The 18,132-nt window shown below is 45.6% G+C and overlaps 1 protein-coding gene and 1 pseudogene across 2 annotated transcripts in view; one reads left to right on the top strand and one right to left on the bottom strand.

The window, feature by feature from the left end:
• Positions 1 to 18,132, bottom strand: part of EFR3B (EFR3 homolog B) — a 113,399-nt gene that overhangs the window by 66,197 nt on the left and 29,070 nt on the right. The window lies entirely within an intron of this gene.
• LOC100588742 lies at positions 7,428 to 9,630 on the top strand (annotated as a pseudogene).

Genomic DNA, 18,132 nt, shown 5'->3' with positions numbered 1-18,132 from the left:
GGGGCTAGGGAGGCAGCGCGGCCAACAGCATGGGCTCTCAGGTCAAATCCTGGCACTGCCACTTCCTAAACTGTGACTTGGAGCAAGTAACAACATTCTCTATGCATGGGTGTCCTATCTCTGTAACAGGGCTAGGGCTATCCCACAGGGCTGGTAGAAGACCAGAGCCAGTCCAGGGCTACAAAGCACTTACAGCAGAGCCAGGACTGTCAGGCCCCAGGAAGGTTCTGGAAGCTGCCCGCCCCTTTCTGCTTTCCCCCAGGCCCAGTGCCATTGAGCCCTTCCATCCATGCCAGCTGGTTAGTGCTGGCTTGGTACATCTTAGCGGGGCTATTCCACTGACCACTTGCTTGGCCACAGCGACCAAGGCCCTTAGACATCCAAAGGCCTAAGAAGTGAGAATCACAGAACACCCCTTCAGAATACTGTGGGTCTGAAACACGTGCCACTTCCCCAAGGCAGCTCTGTGCACTTGCAAGTAATGATACCTTGACCTCAACCTGCATTCCTGTCTGGCCATCTTCCCAAAGCCAGAACCTCAGCACCAATTCTACAAACCTCAATGCAAAGATGACACAACATGAGCTCACACAACAGAATGGAGTCACAAACAAGAGGCACACTGGAGAGAATCCATGGGACTTGCCATTGGAAGGCCACTAGTGGAGTGGCTGCCGTGTGGTAGGGGAAGAGGAGGTGAACCTTAAGGGACTGACAAGTGCATGAGGAAGCTTCATCAATCAAGGCAGTGCGCTTCTAGTGAAAGAACTGACAGGTGGATCAGCTGGACATCCACAAGAAAAAAAAAAAAAAAACGAACGTAGATACAGCCCTTACACCCTGTACAGAAGCTTACTCAAAATAGATCATTCACCTGAATGTCAAACTCAAAGCTATAAAACTTCTTGAAGATAACATAGGAAAAAGCCTACATGACCTTCACTTTTGGCGATGACTTCTTAGATAAAAAACCAAGGGCACAATCCATGACAGAAAGAACTGATAAAATGGAGTTCATGAAGATTAAAAATTCCTGCTCTTTGGCTGGGCATGGTGGCTCAAGCCTGTAATCCTGGCACTTTGGGAGGCTGATGTAGGTGGATCACTTGAGGTCAGGAGTTCGAGACCAGCCTGGCCAACATGGTAAAACCCCATCTCTACTAAAAATACAAAAACTAGCTGGGCATGGTGGCGGGTGCCTATAGTCCCAGCTACTTGGGAGGCTGAGGCAGGAGAATCACTTGAACCCGGAGGTTGCAGTGAGCCGAGATCATGCCATTGCACTACAGCCTAGGCAACAGAGCGAGACTCTATCTCAAAAAAAAAAAAATTCCTGCTCTTCAAAAGGCGCTGTCAAAAGAATGAAAAGTCATAGACTAGGAGAAAGTATTTGTAGAAGACATAGCTAATAAAGAATATGTGTGTGTGTGTGTGTGTGTGTGTGTATATATATACATATATGAAGATTATATATATATAATCTTCAAAATATAAGAAACACTGACATGGTTTGGCTGTGTCCCTACCCAAATATCATCTTAAATTGTAGTTCTCATAATCCCCACTGTCATGGGAGGGACCTAGGGGGAGGTAATTTAATCATGGGGACAGTTACCCTCATGCTGTTCTTGTGATAGTGGGTGAGTTCTCATGAGATCTGACGGTTTTATGAGGGGCTTTTCCCTGCTTCACTCTGCACTTCTCCTCACTGCCGCCATATGAAGAAGGACATGTTTGCTTCCCCTTCTGCCGTAATTGTAAGTTTCCTGAGGCCTCCCCAGCCATGCTGAACTGTGAGTCAATTAAAGCTCTTTCCTTTATAAATTACCCAGTCTCAGGTATGTTTTCGTTCATAGCATGAGAATGGACTAATACAAACACTTAAAACTAAACAATAAGAAAATAACCCAATTAAAAATGGGGCCAGATGGGGTGGTTCATGCCTGTAATCTCAGCACTTTGGGAGGCTGAAGTGGGCAGATCTCTTGAGGTCATGAGTTCGAGACCAGCCTGGCCAACATGGCAAAACCCTGCCTCTACTAAAGATACAAAAATTAGCCAGGTGTGGTGGCGTATGCTTGTAATCCCAGCTACTCAGGAGGCTGAGGTAACAGAATCACTTGAACCCAGGAGGCAGAGGTTGCAGTGAGCCAAGATCACGTCACTGCACTCCAGCCTGGGAGACAGAGCAAGACTCTGTCTCAATAAATAAATAAATAAAGGGCCTGAAACCTTAATAGACATCTCACCAAAGGAGATATGCAGGTGGCAAACAAGCCTATGAAAAGATGCTCCACATCATATGTCATCCGGGAAATGTAAATTAAAACAACGAGATACCACTCCACACCTTTCAGAATGGCCCAGATCCAGAACACTAACAGTGCATGCTGGCAGGGATGTGGAGCAGCAGGAACCCTCATTCATTGCTGGTGGGAATGCAAACTAGTACAGCCACTTTGGAAGACAGTTTGGCAGCTTCTTAAAAAATTATATAAACTCTTACCATACGATCCAGCAATCACACCCCTTGGTATTTACCCAAAGGAAATGAAAACTATGTCTACACAAAAACCTGCACATGGATGTTTACCGCAGCTTTATTTAGAATTGCCAAAACTTGGAAGCAACCGAGATGTCCTGCAGTGGGTGAATAAACTGTGGTATATCCAGACAACGGAATATTATCCAGCACTAAAAAGAAACGAGCGATCAAGCCATGAAAAGACATGGAGGAAACTTAAATATATATTACTAAGGGAAAGAAGCCAATCTGAAAAAGCTACATACTGTATGCTCTAAAAACTAGAGTCTTAAAAAGAAAAAGTACATGGGGTAGGAGAGCAGATGCTCTGGAGAGCAGAGCCACAGTCCCCAAACTATGTTCCATGAAACACTAGCTGTGTGATGCTAACAAGCATTTCCTAGAAAAAGGCTCCAAGGACAAATAAATATACGAAGCCAGGCATACTAAATCCCCCTATACCAGATTCATAGCACAAATTAACATATTCTGAAAAGTCAACATCCACTAGCACCCTCATTTTGGCCAGGCACGCTGGCTCACACCTGTAATCCCAGCACTTTGGGAGGCTGAGGCAGGCGAATCACTTGAGGTCACAAGTTCGAGACCAGCCTGGCCAACATGGTGAAATCCCGTTTCTACTAAAAATACAAAAATTAGTCAGCTGTGGTGGCGCAGGCCTGTAGTCCCAGCTACTCGGGAGACTGAGGCAGGAGAATCACTTGAGCCGGGGACGTGGAGGATGCAGTGAGCTGAGATTGTGCCATTGCACTCCAGCCTGGGCAACAGAAGGAGATTCTGTCTCAATAAATAAATAAATAAATAAATAAATAAATAAATAAAATCATTGTGATGAATATCTTTATTATGCTTTTTTCAAGACATTTATTACCTACTTTAAAAACAGGTGGGAAATAGGAAGGAATATAATTCTATAAATGTAGCACATTGGGAACAGCCCTAATTTTAGAGTTTAAAGAGTACTGGTGTTTAAGTCCTGCTTCTGTCATTTGACCTTTGAGTTCCAGGCCCAATTCTGTCATTTGACCTTTGAGACTTAAGTTTCCTTATCAATACAATAACAGATTTTCCCTAAGTTACAGTTTTACGATGGAAGTCCCAGATTATTTGCCATAGAATCTAAAAAGAGAGAAATTATCTTAAGCTCTGATAGTTGGGGAAGGCTTCCCAGAAGAGAGGTACAAGAAGACAGGGGGTAGGGTTCATAGCAGTGAAAAAGACAGTGGGTGCCTTATTCCTTGTGAGCCAGGCACAGCTCTAAAATACTTCACACACACCAACTTTTGTAATCCTTATAACAACCTGTGAAAGGAAAATAAATCTTGGGGCCCCCAAATCACTAAGCTAAAGGGAAAAGTCAAGCTGGGAACTGCTTAGGGCCAACCTGCCTCCCATTCTATTCAAAGTCCCCCCTCTGCTCACGGAGATAAATGTATATCTGATTGCCTCATTTGAAGAGGCTAATCAGAAACTCTAAAAAATGCACCCATTTCTCTTTTATCTACCTACAGCCTGGAAACACCCTCTCCACTTTGAGTCGTCCCGCCTTTGCCTCAAGTTGTCCCACCTTTCTGGACTGAACCAGTGTACATCTTACATATATTGATTGATGTCTCATGTCTCCCTAAAATGTATAAAACCAAACTGTGTTGTCAGGACCTCCTGAGGCTGTGTCATGGGCACATCCTCAGCCTGGCAAAATAAACTTTCTAAATTAACTGACACTGTCCGGTCACGATGGCTCACGCCTGTAATCCCAACACTTTGGGAGGTTGAGACAGGTGGATCGCTTGAGGTCAGGAGCTCAACACCAGCCTGGCCAACACGGTGAAACCCCTTCTTTACTAAAAATACAAAAAAATTAGCAGGGCGTGGCAGCGCGTGCCTGTAATCCCAGCTATTCAGGAAGCGGAGGCACAAGAATCGCTTGAATCTGGGAGGCAGAGGTTGCAGTGAGCCGAGATTGCGCCACTGCACCCCAGCCTGGGTGACAGAGTGAGACTCCTTCTCAAAAAAAAATAAATAAAAATTAAAAATTAATTAATTAATTAACTGAAACCTGTCTCAGATTTTCCGGGTTCACAAACTCATGGCATAGTACTATTTTTATCCCCATTTTATAGATGAGAAAACTGAGGCATTAAGTGGCTAAGTTACCTGCCTAAAGCCACACAGCTAATAAATGGCAGACTAGAATCTGAACCCCAAAAATCTACCTTCAGAGTCCATGTTCTGAAATACAAAACCAGGGAAGGGATGAGTTACTGTTGTCACAGAGCTAGGGAAACCGAGGCCTATGTGGAAAGAGAACCACTAGGCCAGTGCCTCTCAGGCTGTATAGTGCACACATCCCTTGGGGATCTGGTTAAAATGCAAGCTCTGATTAGACTCTGGGGTGAGGCCTGAGACTCTGCATTTCTTTGAGTTTCCCAGGGGATGCTGATGCCCCTGATCCCAGGACCACACTTTGAGTCTGCAAACCACCAGAGCACAGTGGTTAAGAATTTGGGCTCAGAGGTCAGACAGGCTTAAGATGAAATTCTAGCTCTTCCCTTTTCTTACTATCTGGCCCTGTGCAATACTCCACACTTCCTGGGTAGGTAATCGAAGCTGATGGCAGGAGATTCTCAGTTCTCCTCTCCGAGAGGAGAGCCGGGGGCGCTTTGGTCAGGAGCGCCCAGCCTCTGGGTCCCAAAGCAGCTTAGTGGGTGCTGGGAACCCACAAGCACCCCTAGAAAGCTTCCAACCCAGCAACGGTGAATTCTAAGTAGCCACAAAACCCAGCTAGGAAAGAAACAAATAATAGACATTAAAAAGAAACTAAAAACAGTTCCTTGTAATGAGACACTAAGTAATATGTTTTTATATATTTCTTCAATCTTACTTCTGATGGTATTTATTCTTAACGTTAGTATTCATACATACAAATTGTGGAGTTTAACTCACAACTATATGCCTATAAAAGAATCATTTAGGGCCGGGCGCGGTGGCTCACGCTTGTAATCCCAGCACTTTGGGAGGCCGAGGCGGGCGGATCACGAGGTCAGGAGATCGAGACCACGGTGAAACTCCGTCTCTACTAAAAATACAAAAAAATTAGCCGGCGTGGTGGCGGGCGCCTGTAGTCCAGCTACTGGAGAGGCTGAGGCAGGAGAATGGCGTGAACCTGGAGGCGGAGCTTGCAGTGAGCCGAGGTTGCGCCACTGCACTCCAGCCTGGGCGACAGAGCAAGACTCCGTCTCAAAAAAAAAAAAAAAAAAAAAAAAGAATCATTTAATTCTGAGCCATTTTATTTCTAAGACAAACACTTTCCAACGGGTCCTCTTTCACTCTCTGGGGATTGTGTCTGGCAGATCCAACCACAGTAGCCGAAGGTAAATTTATGAAGGATCCTCTTCTGTCACTAGGAGTTGTCTTACCTGATATTTTCATACCTATTTTAAGGAAGAGAGGGAAACATGATATGGCCAAATCCCTAGTATGTAGCTGCACTGCCACCGAAAAGGCAAATCAGTAGGAATAAACCAAATGTTCAATGACATGATTTTAGCAGCTTCCTCCTTTAAAACCATAAGAATGGTGAGACCTCCCTCGATGGCTCATTTTGCCCCAAACCCCCCGTCCAGAATGTTCTTCCCCATGTCCTCTGACCTCCCACTCTCATGTCCCTAAGGTCTCTGCCCAAATGTCACGTAGCTGGAAAGAGCTTCCCTGACCAGCATTCCACTTTAATTTTCTGTCCTGGTTTATTCCTTTTCATAGTGCTTTTTACCAATGGACACATTTCATCCGTGTCTACACTCCATCTCCCCACTCGAAGGTAAGCTCCTCAAGAGTGGGAACTTTGTCCATTTGTCCCCACTGTGTCCCAGGGCTGGAACACGGTCCAACCCACGGGTGGTGGTGCAGGGGGTGCTCACACAGGTTTGTGGAATAAAGGGAGGACGGTGTGATTGAGCAGAAAAGCAATCATGAATTTCAAGGTCAGTAATTTCAAAGTCAGTAAGTCAAAGTCTATGAGGCACTTAGCAAAAGATCTCCGGGTGATTACAAGACAGTACTCCCAGGGGAACTTCAGGGAAAAGTTCCTGTTATAGAACAGTTGGCTCCTGTTCCTGAACTTGGTGCCCAGCCCATCTTCTAGGGCTGCCAACACCTGTAGCTCCTGAGGCCCGGCTCACTGGGACCAGTCTCTCTCCAGGCAGACATGCTGGGCATCAGGGAGCCTGGGTCAGAGTTCCTCCTGTCCGCCCAAGGCCTCTAGCCTGCTTCGTCCTCACTCCCCCAACCCCCTTAGCTGGCTCCTGGCTTGGCCTGTGGCCGCAATCCTGGCTGCTCATCAGAATGACCCCTGTGCTGTGAAGAGGGCCCAGAGGTGTTTAAAATGCTCCACCACAATTCCGGCACACAGCCAGGGTGAGAAGTGCCACCAGCTCCTTGCCTGTACAACATGTGAGAACAGATCCTGCAGCTGCTGGCAGCGTCGCGACAGAGGACGCATGACCCCTCACCTGGGCTGCCAGCAGCATCTGTGTCCCCGTGACCGCTAGGCGTCGCAGCCCTGTTTCTCTTTTGGCCTGCTTGCTGGATCCTGTTTGCCTGACTAAGCTGTCCCCTTGATCAGAGCTGCCCTCTACTCAGGGCGATTGGTGGTTTGAAACAAACAAAGTCTCAAACACTAACTACATCATGCTTTTCAAAATCTAGGTCCCCTCCCCCAAACTCCCTACTAGTAACCCAGAATCACCTGCCAGGCCCACTGAGATACATTATTTCCTTTGAATTATTTCCTCTCCTTCATTGCCACTCCAGTCTCTCTCATGCTGATTTTAAAATCTAAAAAAATTCCAGGGGCCTGTACAGCTGCAGGCGGCACCAAGGGAACGGGTCTCACTCAGAAATGGCAGCCTCCATGTTCTACAGCCAGCTGTTGGCCGCAGCCACCCTTCAGAGCCACCTTCTCTGGACAGCCTTGCGGGCCACTGCTCAGACTCTAGGAAGTTATGGATTGTTGAATAATCATGGACTCCAAGTATAGCAGCAATAGCACAGGAATCTCTCACTACATGAATACGTGAGTATGGAATTATTGCAAGAAGCTGGCGTCTCCGTTTCCAAAGGATATGTGGCAAAGTCACCAGATGAAGCTTATGCAATTGCCAAAAAAGCAGGTACAGAAGAAAGAAATAACATGTGCAGGATAAACTGTAACTATGAGTACTGCTGGCAAGTTCTCTGGGACTCACAAGTAGTAAGAAGCAGGTTCAAAAGATGTTGAGATGAAGGCGCAGGTTTTAGCTGATGGTAGAGGAAAAGGAACATTTGAAAGTGGCCTCAAAGGAGGAGTGAAGATAGTTTTCTCTCTAGAAGAAGCAAAAGCTGTTTCCTCAGAAATGATTGGGAAAAAGTTGTTTACCAAGCAAATGGGAGAAAACGGCGGAATATGCAACCAAGTATTGAAGCGAAAATACCCTAGGGGAGAAGACTACTTTGCAATAGGGATGGAAAGGTCATTTCAAGGTCCTGTATTAATAGGAAGTTCACATGGTGGTGTCAACATTGCAGATGTTGCTGCTGAGACTCCTGATGCAATTAAAGAACCTGTTGATATTGTAGAAGGCATCAAAAAGGAACAAGCTCTCCGGCTTGAACAGAAGATGGAATTTCCACCTAATATTGTGGATTCTGCAGCAGAAAACATGATCAAGCTTTACAGCCTTTTTCTGAAATATGATGCAACCATGATAAGAAATAAATCCAATGGTGAAGATTCAGATGGAGCTGTGCTGTGATGGATGCAAAGATCAATTTTGACTCTAATTCAGCCTATCGCCAAAAGAAAATCTTTGATCTACAGGACTGAACCCAGGAAGATGAAAGTGACAAAGATGCTGCTAAGGCAGATCTCAACTACATTGGCCTGAAAGGAAATACAGACTGTCTAGTAAACGGTGCTGGTTTGGCCATGGCCTCAATGGATATAATAAAACTTAAGGGGCCAGGCGTGGTGGCTCACGCCTGTAATCCCAACACTTTGGGAGGCCAAGGCGGGCAGATCACCTGAGGTCAGGAGATCGAGAACAGTCTGGCCAACATGGTGAAACCCCGTCTCTATTAAAAATACAAAAATTAGCCAGGTGTGATGGCAGGCACCTGTAATCCCAGCTACTCAGGAGGCTGAGGCAGCAGAATCGCTCGAACATGGGAGGCGGAGGTTGCAGGGAGCCGAGATGGTGCCACTGCACTCCAGCCTGGGTGACAAGAGCAAAACTCCATCTCAAAAAAAAAAAAAAAAAAAAGCTTTGGGGAGGGACTCCAGCCAACTTCCTTGATGTTGGTGGTGGTGCTACAGTCCATCAAGTAACAGAAGCATTTAAGCTTATCACTTCAGATAAAAAGGCACTGGCTATTCTGGTCAACGTTTTTTGAGGAATCATGCACTGTGATGTTATTGCACAGGGTATAGTCATGGCAGTAAAAGATGTGGAAATTAAAATACCTGTTGTGGGGGTTACAAGGTACACGAGTTGATGATGCTAAGGCACGACAGCAGACAGTGGGCTTAAAATTCTTGCTTGTGACGACTTGGAGGAAGCTGCTAGAAAATTCAGAAGGCTTTCTGAAACAGTAGCCTTAGCCAAGCAAGCACATGTGGATGTGAAATTTCAGTTGCCAATATGATCTGAAAACCCAGAGGATGGCTGAAGGTGTTAAATGTGCTATAATCATTAAGAATACTGTGTTCTGTGTTATTGTTATTTTTAGTGTGTGGAGATTGTAATTGCCATGTAGGTATACAAACTTTTAAAAGCATTTGGTCTGCATTTAATTCTACTATTTATAGAACAGACTGTTTGTATAAAGAAACTATAATGCAGGCATCTAATTTCTGTTGTTGCAGCCAGTCTTATTTGCTTCTCCTACAAAATGTAACTTGCAATACGTCTTTTTATTATTGTTGGATACAAAGTTCTTCATTGATAAGAGTCCTACAAATAAAATAAATTTAAAAAAATTCCAGGGTTTACCACCAGCTCTGCACTAAGCACTAGGACAAGCACTTTACAAATATTTCATATAAGACTCGTAACAACCCCATAAAGTAGATAATATTATTCTCATTTTACAGATAAAGAGGCAGGATCAGAGAGGTTAAGTGCCCTGCCCAAGGTCTCATAGCATGTTCTTCTCTGCCATGAAACTCCCCTAATTCTTCCATCACTTTCCAAAAAATATATCTCTAACAATTTCCCAAGTTCATCTTGTGCTCTCCTTCGCCACAGCCACCTTGCTGGAAGCCTCCTGAACACCTGACACCCAGTCCCGGGCACCTGGCCAGTCTCTTCACTTCAATTCATTCTTTATGTAGCTCTAAGGCAAATATTTAATTTAGTTTGCTTCATGGTCAAGCAGGTAGCATGGCCTGTGCTGCATTAAATGTCAACCATTCAACTTAGGATTTAACAAGGGATGCCCCAGTAGAGGTGGGGACAGTTGCTTCATCTTCAAGTCCTTCCTCCACTGTAGGGGGTCCTCTCACTCATACTCTGCCTCCTGGGACACTCTGTGTCTAGCAGCCAGAGTCCACAGTAAGAAGGGCTGGGAGGTCAGAAGTGGAGCAGATTAGGGGAGCCACGCAGCCTCGTGGCTGTGAATGAAAGGATGTTTGGGTGACGGGGACTGGCCATAAGCTGGAGATGTTGAAGGGGCAGGAGAGTCAGCGCCATGGACCTGACACCTGGCGGATCCTGACACCTGCTGAGCTCCCTGGAAGCCTTCCATGAACAACACCCACCAACCACAGGCACGGTGTGCTCTCTGCCAGCTCGACTTCTGTGCATCCTTCACACTGTATTACCTTATATAATCTTCTCCCACTGCTTGTTCAGGCGAAGTTATTTCAGTGACTCATCTTTTCTTCTCCCAAGATAAACTGTAAATTCCTAGGTCTCATTTTCTTCTGACCTCAATACAGTATCCTGAGCCCAGCAGGGCTGGAGGAAAGCTGGCGTGATGTGTGACTTCACCTGCCTTTGATCAGCGTGAGACTCGGGGAAGTCACCTCCCCTCCTGGCCTCTCCTTTCCTTCTTATAAACATCAACTCCCTCCTCCCCATTCACCAAGAAAAATGCCTTTTTGCTCAAAATAGTTTGTATTTATTTTCTCAGCTTTGCAATCTTCTTGTAAAGACAAGGGCTGGACTTGATCATTCCTACTAAAGCAAGTGGAATTCTTTTTAAACAATTTACAATAAAATCTGACCCAGGGCTAATGGCACGGACACCCCCTTCAAATGAATTGGAGGAAATGGAACAAAGTTCAGAGAGAGAGGTGCGTCTGATTCAAGTGCCTCCCACGAGGCCCTTGTGTTCACTGACATTAATGAACTCCAGCAGTTCGCAGGACACTTGCTGGGTGGCGTGGAGAAGAGAAAGAAGTTTAAAATAGACAGGTTCTGCCATCGAGGAACTTACTCTCTAGTTGGGGACACAAAACCTGCACACATTTAAGGTCAAAGATATGTCACAATGAGACTAAGGAGTCCATAAAACTGAAGAAATCTCTGAGTTTAATGAATCTAGGAAGGCTTCCTGGAAGAGGTGAGATGTGAGCTGCCTCACTAGGGGTGGAGACAGCTGGTAAGTACTGGTGAATCCATGAAACAAAAAATCAACAACCCTCCAATGGGGACAATTTTAAGAAAAACAAAAAGGTTCCCTCTTTTCCCCCTTTCCTTGCTTCTGAATTTAAAAGGAATAGATGCTCATGGGTATAAATTTGTAAAACGGGGGAAAAAAGAAAATGAACATCACTTAGAATCACATAATTCAAAGATAACTATTAGAATTTCAGTGTATTTGTTCTAGTTTTTGTGTCCATGTTTATGTATATTTTAAAATATATATGTATAAAATTGGTTAAAACCGAATTTCTTCTTATATTGTGAGCACTTACTTTCTTACTGAAGGTTTTTCGGCCAGGCATGGTGGCTCACGCCTGTGATCCCAACACTTTGGGAGGCCAAGGCAGGCGGATCAGGAGGTCAGGAGTTCAAGACTAGCCTGGCCAACATGGTGAAACCCTGTCTCTACTAAAAATACACAAAAAATTAGCCAGGCGTGGTGGCGGGTGCCTATAATCCCAGCTACTCAGGAGGCTGAGGCAGGAGAATTGCTTTAACCTAGGAGGCAGAGGTTGCAATGAGCTGAGATCGTGCCATTGCACTCCAGCCTAGGTGAAAAGAGCAAGACTCCATCTCAAAAAAAAAAAAAAAAAGGTTTTAAAACTTCATTTTAACGGCACTTATTATTTCATCTTTTGACTGGATCCTGATTTATTTAATCATTCTCTGTTGTTTCCAGTTTTTCATTATTCCGAGTGACGCAGCAATTTGCCTTTGGTAATTAAAGCCAGGAATCATACAGGCAGAGCCTGGTTTTGTTTATTGGTGCCAAGGAAATCAAACAGCACCATGTGGCTGCAGGACTGGTGTGCAGCAGAGGGGCACATCTGCAGGGGCCGGGACATTTATCTCATCTGGGAAAGGTTTAGGATTGAAGAGATCAAGAGGAAATGCTGATGAAAATGAATCTGGGGAAGGAGGCAGGATTTGAGTTTCCAAACAGATCTTACTGGGAGTAGAATTAAACAGCAGCTGAATTCTCCCTGGGGAGATAGTGTGGGTGAGACTTGCCTGAAGTAACAGACAAATCAGTAGCTGTCAGTGGCCTGATCTTTTGGAGCTCTAGAGCTTCCGAGATGCTCACCCGTTTCCAGCCAATCTTGGTTAATCTGATTGCTACCTTAATTGAGGATGGGGATTTAAAAGGAGAGAAACGTGTCTGATTGATTTAATGTCAGGGCTTCAGTTCTTCATGAACTACAGGCTTCTTTGGGCTTCGATATGCTCTTCAAGCAAAGAATAGATGAAAATAAACAGAATGTTTTTCCATTCTCTGTCTCTCGGGACCACTAACAGCAGGAAAATTTTATCCCAACCATTTTGTGGAAATAGCCTGGTTTCAAACCCAGCTTCAGCTTTGGCAAGCTGTACAATCTTGTGTGCCTTGGTCTACTTATCTGCAAAATGGAAGGAAGGGAATCTACTTAATAGGGTTGTGGTGAAGACTAGATAAGTTAACAGAGTGAAGTTCTTACAACTATTCCTGGCACACAGTAAGAACTCAGTAATTGTTAGCTTTCATCATCACCATCATCATCATCATCAGTATTACTATGATAATTATTACTAAAGTCTTTTTCCCAACTTAGGAGAAAAAAGGCAGGGTAGAATAAAATGGAATGTTGGAGCAACGATAGCCCTTAATGTCCTTTATCTTTATTTTATTCTTGGATGTGAAGTACCAATCGCTATTAAGACATCTAAATCCAAGGCCAGGCATGGTGGCTCACACCTGTAATCTCAACATTTTGGGAGGTTGAGGTGGGAGGATCACTTGAGCCCAGGAGTTTGAGACCAGCCAGGGCAGCAAAGTGCAACCTCATCTCTAAAAATAAAAATAAAATCAGCAAGGCATGGTGGCGCATGCCTGTAGTCCCAGCTACTTGGGAGGCTGAGGTGGGAGGATTGCTTGAGACTGGGAGGTAAAGGCTACAGTAAGCAGTGATCATACCATTGCACTGCACACCACTATACTCCAGCCCAAGTGACAGAGTGAGACCCTGCCCGAGGACAAAGCTCCATGAGGAAACACAAGTGAAAGGGCGCCATCATGACTGGCAACAACAGCTAACGTGTTTTGAGCTTGTCTGTTCCAGGCATTAAGCATTCTTTCATTTAATCTTCACAAAAAGCCTATGAGGTTGATACAGTTATCCTTGTTTTACAGATGGCACTAAACCTAGGCTCTTATCTAATATGTTGACTTGTAAAAATAAAGAACTGAGGTCTCTGCCTGCAAATATCTTATATTGTTGGTAGGTAAAAAATAGAATTGAAAATATATTCACCAGGAACATGGAACATATAATCAGGATCATACGAATTAACTGTTAAACACACACGGAGCGAGGATGCTGAGGAAACTAGAGATGGGATGGGAAGGGGTCAGAGGAGACTAATTTTGAACATTATTTAAACAAGAAGGATTCCATTGTTTAGTGAGAAAGAGGGTTTTCCATGTCAGAAAGGGTGAAAAGAAAATAGACATTTCCTGAGTGCCTATTATTTTAACTGCCTAACTTGAACACTTTGTTAAAAAAATAAAATCCCATGAGGTTAGTATTGTCAGTCTTCAGAAGAGAAAACCAGGGCTCACAGAGGTTAGCTAATTTGCCCACGATCACACAGGAAGTGAGGAACAGAGTCAGGAACAGAGCCAGGGAGGCCCTCTGACTTCAGAGCTGCAGGAGATTTGAACTGAGAGTAAATATGCCAGGTGGGGATATCAAGAAAATGTGCTCAAGTAGGAAAGGACAATTTCCAGGATGGATTATTCTTGAAAAGTCAGGTGTAACTGACGAAATCTGAACAGACTCTGTGGATGGCACCACCGCCAAGTTCCTGGTGTGGATAATGAACTATAGTTATACAGGATGTTCACACTGCGGGAGGCTGGGTGAAGGGTACACAGGACCTCTCTGTGCATTTCTTTGCAACAGCCCATGAATCCATATTTCAAAATAAAAAGTTTTTAAAAAAGTTGGCAGATAGGCCAGGCATGGTGGCTTATGCCTGTAATCTCAGCACTTTAGGAGGTGGAGACAGGAGGATCACTTGAGGTCAGGAGTTTGAGACCAGCCTGGCGAACATGGTAAAACCCCATCTCTACTAAAAATACAAAAATTAGCCTAATGTGGTGCATGCACCTGTAGTCCCAGCTACTCAGGAGGCTGAGGCAGGAGAATCACTTGAACCAGGGAGACAGAGGTTGCAGTGAGCCGAGATCGCGCCACGGTACTCCAGCCTGGGTGACACAGCAAAACTCTGTCTCAAAAAAAAAAAAAAAAAGGTTGGCAGATAGTGAAGGCAAAGATGCTTCTTTATTTTCTTTGTGTGTGTGTGTGTGAGAGAGAGAGAGAGAGAGAGAGATGGAGTCTCACTCTGTCACTCAGACTGGAGTGCAGTGGTGCAAACTTGGCTCACTGCAACCTCTGCCTCCCGGGTTCAAGCGATTCTCCTGCCTCAGCCTCCTGAGTAGCTGGGATTACAGGCACACACCACCATGCCTGGCTAATTTTTGTATTTTAGTAGAGACGGGATTTTGCCATGTTGGCCAGGCTGGTCTTGAACTCCTGACCTCAAGTGATCCATCTGCCTCGGCCTCCCAAAGTGCTGAGATTACAGGCGTGAGCCACTGTACTCAGCCAAAGATGCTTCCTTTGAGTAGAGGTGGTAACTAGCGGAGGATTCTGGCTCAGGAGCCTGATGGGCCATGAGGGCATAAGAGCATCCCAGCATCATTCCAGAGCCTCTCCCTCCACCCCCTAGAGCAACCAACCAGCCCCACACCAGGTTGGTCACAACTGGAGAGACAGTAAGATTTGCTGACTCATATATTGAGTATCCATTACGAGTCCCCCCACTGTGCCAAGAGCTACCTGGCGATATGAGACATTGCCAAGACACAGGGCTGGTTTGGAGGCCCTTACGGTCTAGTTGGAGAGAAAAGGCACAATCAATAAAATATAAGCGGCTTGGGTGTGCTGATGTTTCTCATGGAAAGTTTTATGTGTTGCAAAAGCTCAAAGGAGGGTGTGTGCTCCTCAGGCTGGTTGGTCAAGGAGGGCTTCACAGGGGAGGAAGAATTGAGGCAGAGCCTGGAAGGAGGTGGGCCTACCAGGAGAACAGGAGAAAAAGGGGGTCCTGGCAAGAGAAACTGTTGCGCAAAGGGGCACACGTGCATGTCTTTTCAGAACCTAAGCTTGCCTGGGAGCTCCTTGCAGGCACCCGGCACCCAGCTCTCAGTGTATAGCAGGCATTCCAGAGAATCATTACATAGTGGGCTGGGCGCAGTGGCTCATGCCAATAATCCCAACACTTTGGGAGACCGAGGCAGGTGGATTACTTGAGCTCAGGAGTTCAAGACCAGCCTGCGAAACATGGCAAAACTCCATCTCTACAAAAAATACAAAAATTAGCCAGGCATGGTGGCACGCACCTGTAGTCCCAGCTATTTGGGAGGCTGAGGTGGGAGGATCACTTGAGCCTGGGAGGTGGAGGCTGCAGTGAGCTGAGATCGCACCACTGTACTCCAGACTAGGTAATAGAGCAAGACTCTGTCTAAAAAAAAAAGTATTAAATAGCTTAAATAATATACACAGTTTTGTATTTTATAGCATAGAGAGAGCATGCCTTGGAATACAGCAAAACTGGGACCATGAGCTATGTGACCTCAAGCAGGTGTACCACACCCTCTGTGGGTTTCCTTGTCTGTAGGAGGTGAGCAAAACACCGAGTGTGTGCTGGGACACACAGTGGGCTCCATAACTGGCAGGTCCCTGGTCCTCTTCATTCTATTTCTTAAGTGCTTATCCTGGTGTTGAACTGTCATCATAATTATCATTTTGAATGTATGCTTCAAATTCCAGTGAGAAGATCCACAACAATACATCAAATTTTCTCCATATTGTTTGACATATATCTTGTTTACACTTTCATGCTATTTAAACAATGCTGGAAAAAGTGTGTAGACATTACAGCTTTTTCCATTTTCTGGATTATTTCCTTAGGCTGGATTTCCAGAAATGGAGTCAAAAGGTATGCATATTTTTAAGACTCAAGAATTTCAATGGTCTCCTCAGGAGCAGGAAAGGCCTGAGAGTAGCTGGAGGGGAGATTCCAAGCAGCAGTCCCGTGGGCCCCAAGGCTGCAAGAAGCTCTGACTGCCCAGGGAGGAACTCCGTGGCATTCTGCAGCTGTTTGTGGGCTTTCTGAAGAGGAGGTACTGGAGGATAAGAATGGTGTATTAGGAAGGATAGCCATGGGTCTGGCTATGGTTGAATTTGAGTTTAGAGAGCTAAGAAGAAGGGAGACCATCTAGAGAAGAAGCAGAAGTCAAGGCATAAGAAAACAAGGATGCCGGATGCAGTGGCTCACACCTGTAATCCTAGCACTTTGGGAGGCTGAGGTGGGAGGATCGCTTGGGCCCAGGAGTTCAAGACCAGCCTAGGCAACATAGCGAAATTCTGTCTCTACCAAAAAATGCAAAAATTAGCCCAGTGTGGTAGCATGCACCTGAAATTCCAGCCATTCAGGAGGCTGAGGTGGGAGGATCACTTGAACCTGGGAGGCAGAGGTTGCAGTGAGCCGAGATCACACCACTGCACTCCAGCCTGGGTGACACAGCAAAATCTTGTCTCAAAAAAAGAAAGAAAAGAAAATAAGGGCTGGAGCTAGGGTGGTGGGGAAAGAGAACAGAAAGGAAGGGCCAGATGGCCCAAGCACTGAGTAACAGCCACCCACGTCCACAACTGCCAGCACCCAGAGGGAGAAGCTGAGAGCCTGGAACTGGTGACGAAAGCGGGGACCCCACTCCCGGAGCTTCATAGCCACACTGGCAATGCAAACTGGATTAGAAACTCATCCCACCACTAAGGAAGGTTGGCACCAATAAAACCACACCACCAGGGTGATGTGCGAGATTTGAGACCAGCCGTAAGAAACAAGAGGAACTGGGGCCAGAGTCTGAAGACTGCCCAGTAAAACAGATACATTGAAAAGCTGATGAAAACTCAGGGGAGAAAGCCACAGGCAGGAGCCTTCCAGAACCACCATCTATTTCTCTCACACCTGCTAATCACAGGCACAGGACATACTTCACCAGGATGTTTGTAAACAAAGGAACTCTGAGTGGAGCTTAGGCAGCTGGCTGAAAGGTATCGATTAAGTGCAAACCTCCATGACATAATTTGGAAGACAACAAAATAATTTCAGCAACAAACAAGACATAATTTAGGCAACCACATGGAAAAATTCCTAGGCTAGAGCATTTAATGAGAAAGGTATATACTCAACTGCATCCAAAGTAGGACCAAAACTATGAAAGTTACAATTACATTAGGACAGGGGATGTGCAGAAAAGAGCTTGGCTGGCTGGGCACGGTGGCTCACACCTGTAATCCCAGCACTTTGGGAGGCCAAAGTGGGTGGATCATGAGGTCAGGAGTTCAAGACTGGCCTGGTCAACATAGTGAAACCTCATCTCTACTAAAAATACAAAAAATAGCCAGGTGTTGTGGCATGAGCCTGTAATCCCAGCTACTCAGGAGGCCGAGGCAGGAGAATCGTTTGAACCCAGGAGGCAGACGTTGCAGTGAGCCGAGATCGCGCCACTGTACTCCAGCCTGGGCAACAGAGCGAGACTCTGCCTCGGAAAAAAAAAAAAAAAAAAAAAAAGGCTGGGCGCGGTGGCTCATGCCTGTAATCCCAGCACTTTGGGAGGCCAAGGCAGGCGGATCATGAGGTCAGGAGATCGAGACCATCCTGGCTAACACGGTGAAACCCCGTCTCTACTAAAAATACAAAAAATTAGCTGGGCATGGTGACAGGCGCCTGTAGTCCCAGCTACTTGGGAGGCTGAGGCAGGAGAACAGCATGAACCCAGGAGGCGGAGCTTGCAGTGAG

Source organism: Nomascus leucogenys, chromosome 19, assembly GCF_006542625.1.
Source record: "Nomascus leucogenys isolate Asia chromosome 19, Asia_NLE_v1, whole genome shotgun sequence".
NCBI classification, from domain to species: Eukaryota; Metazoa; Chordata; class Mammalia; order Primates; family Hylobatidae; genus Nomascus; species Nomascus leucogenys.
Note: the sequence above shows the minus strand (reverse complement) of the source record. Positions and strands in the feature narration are given on the sequence as shown.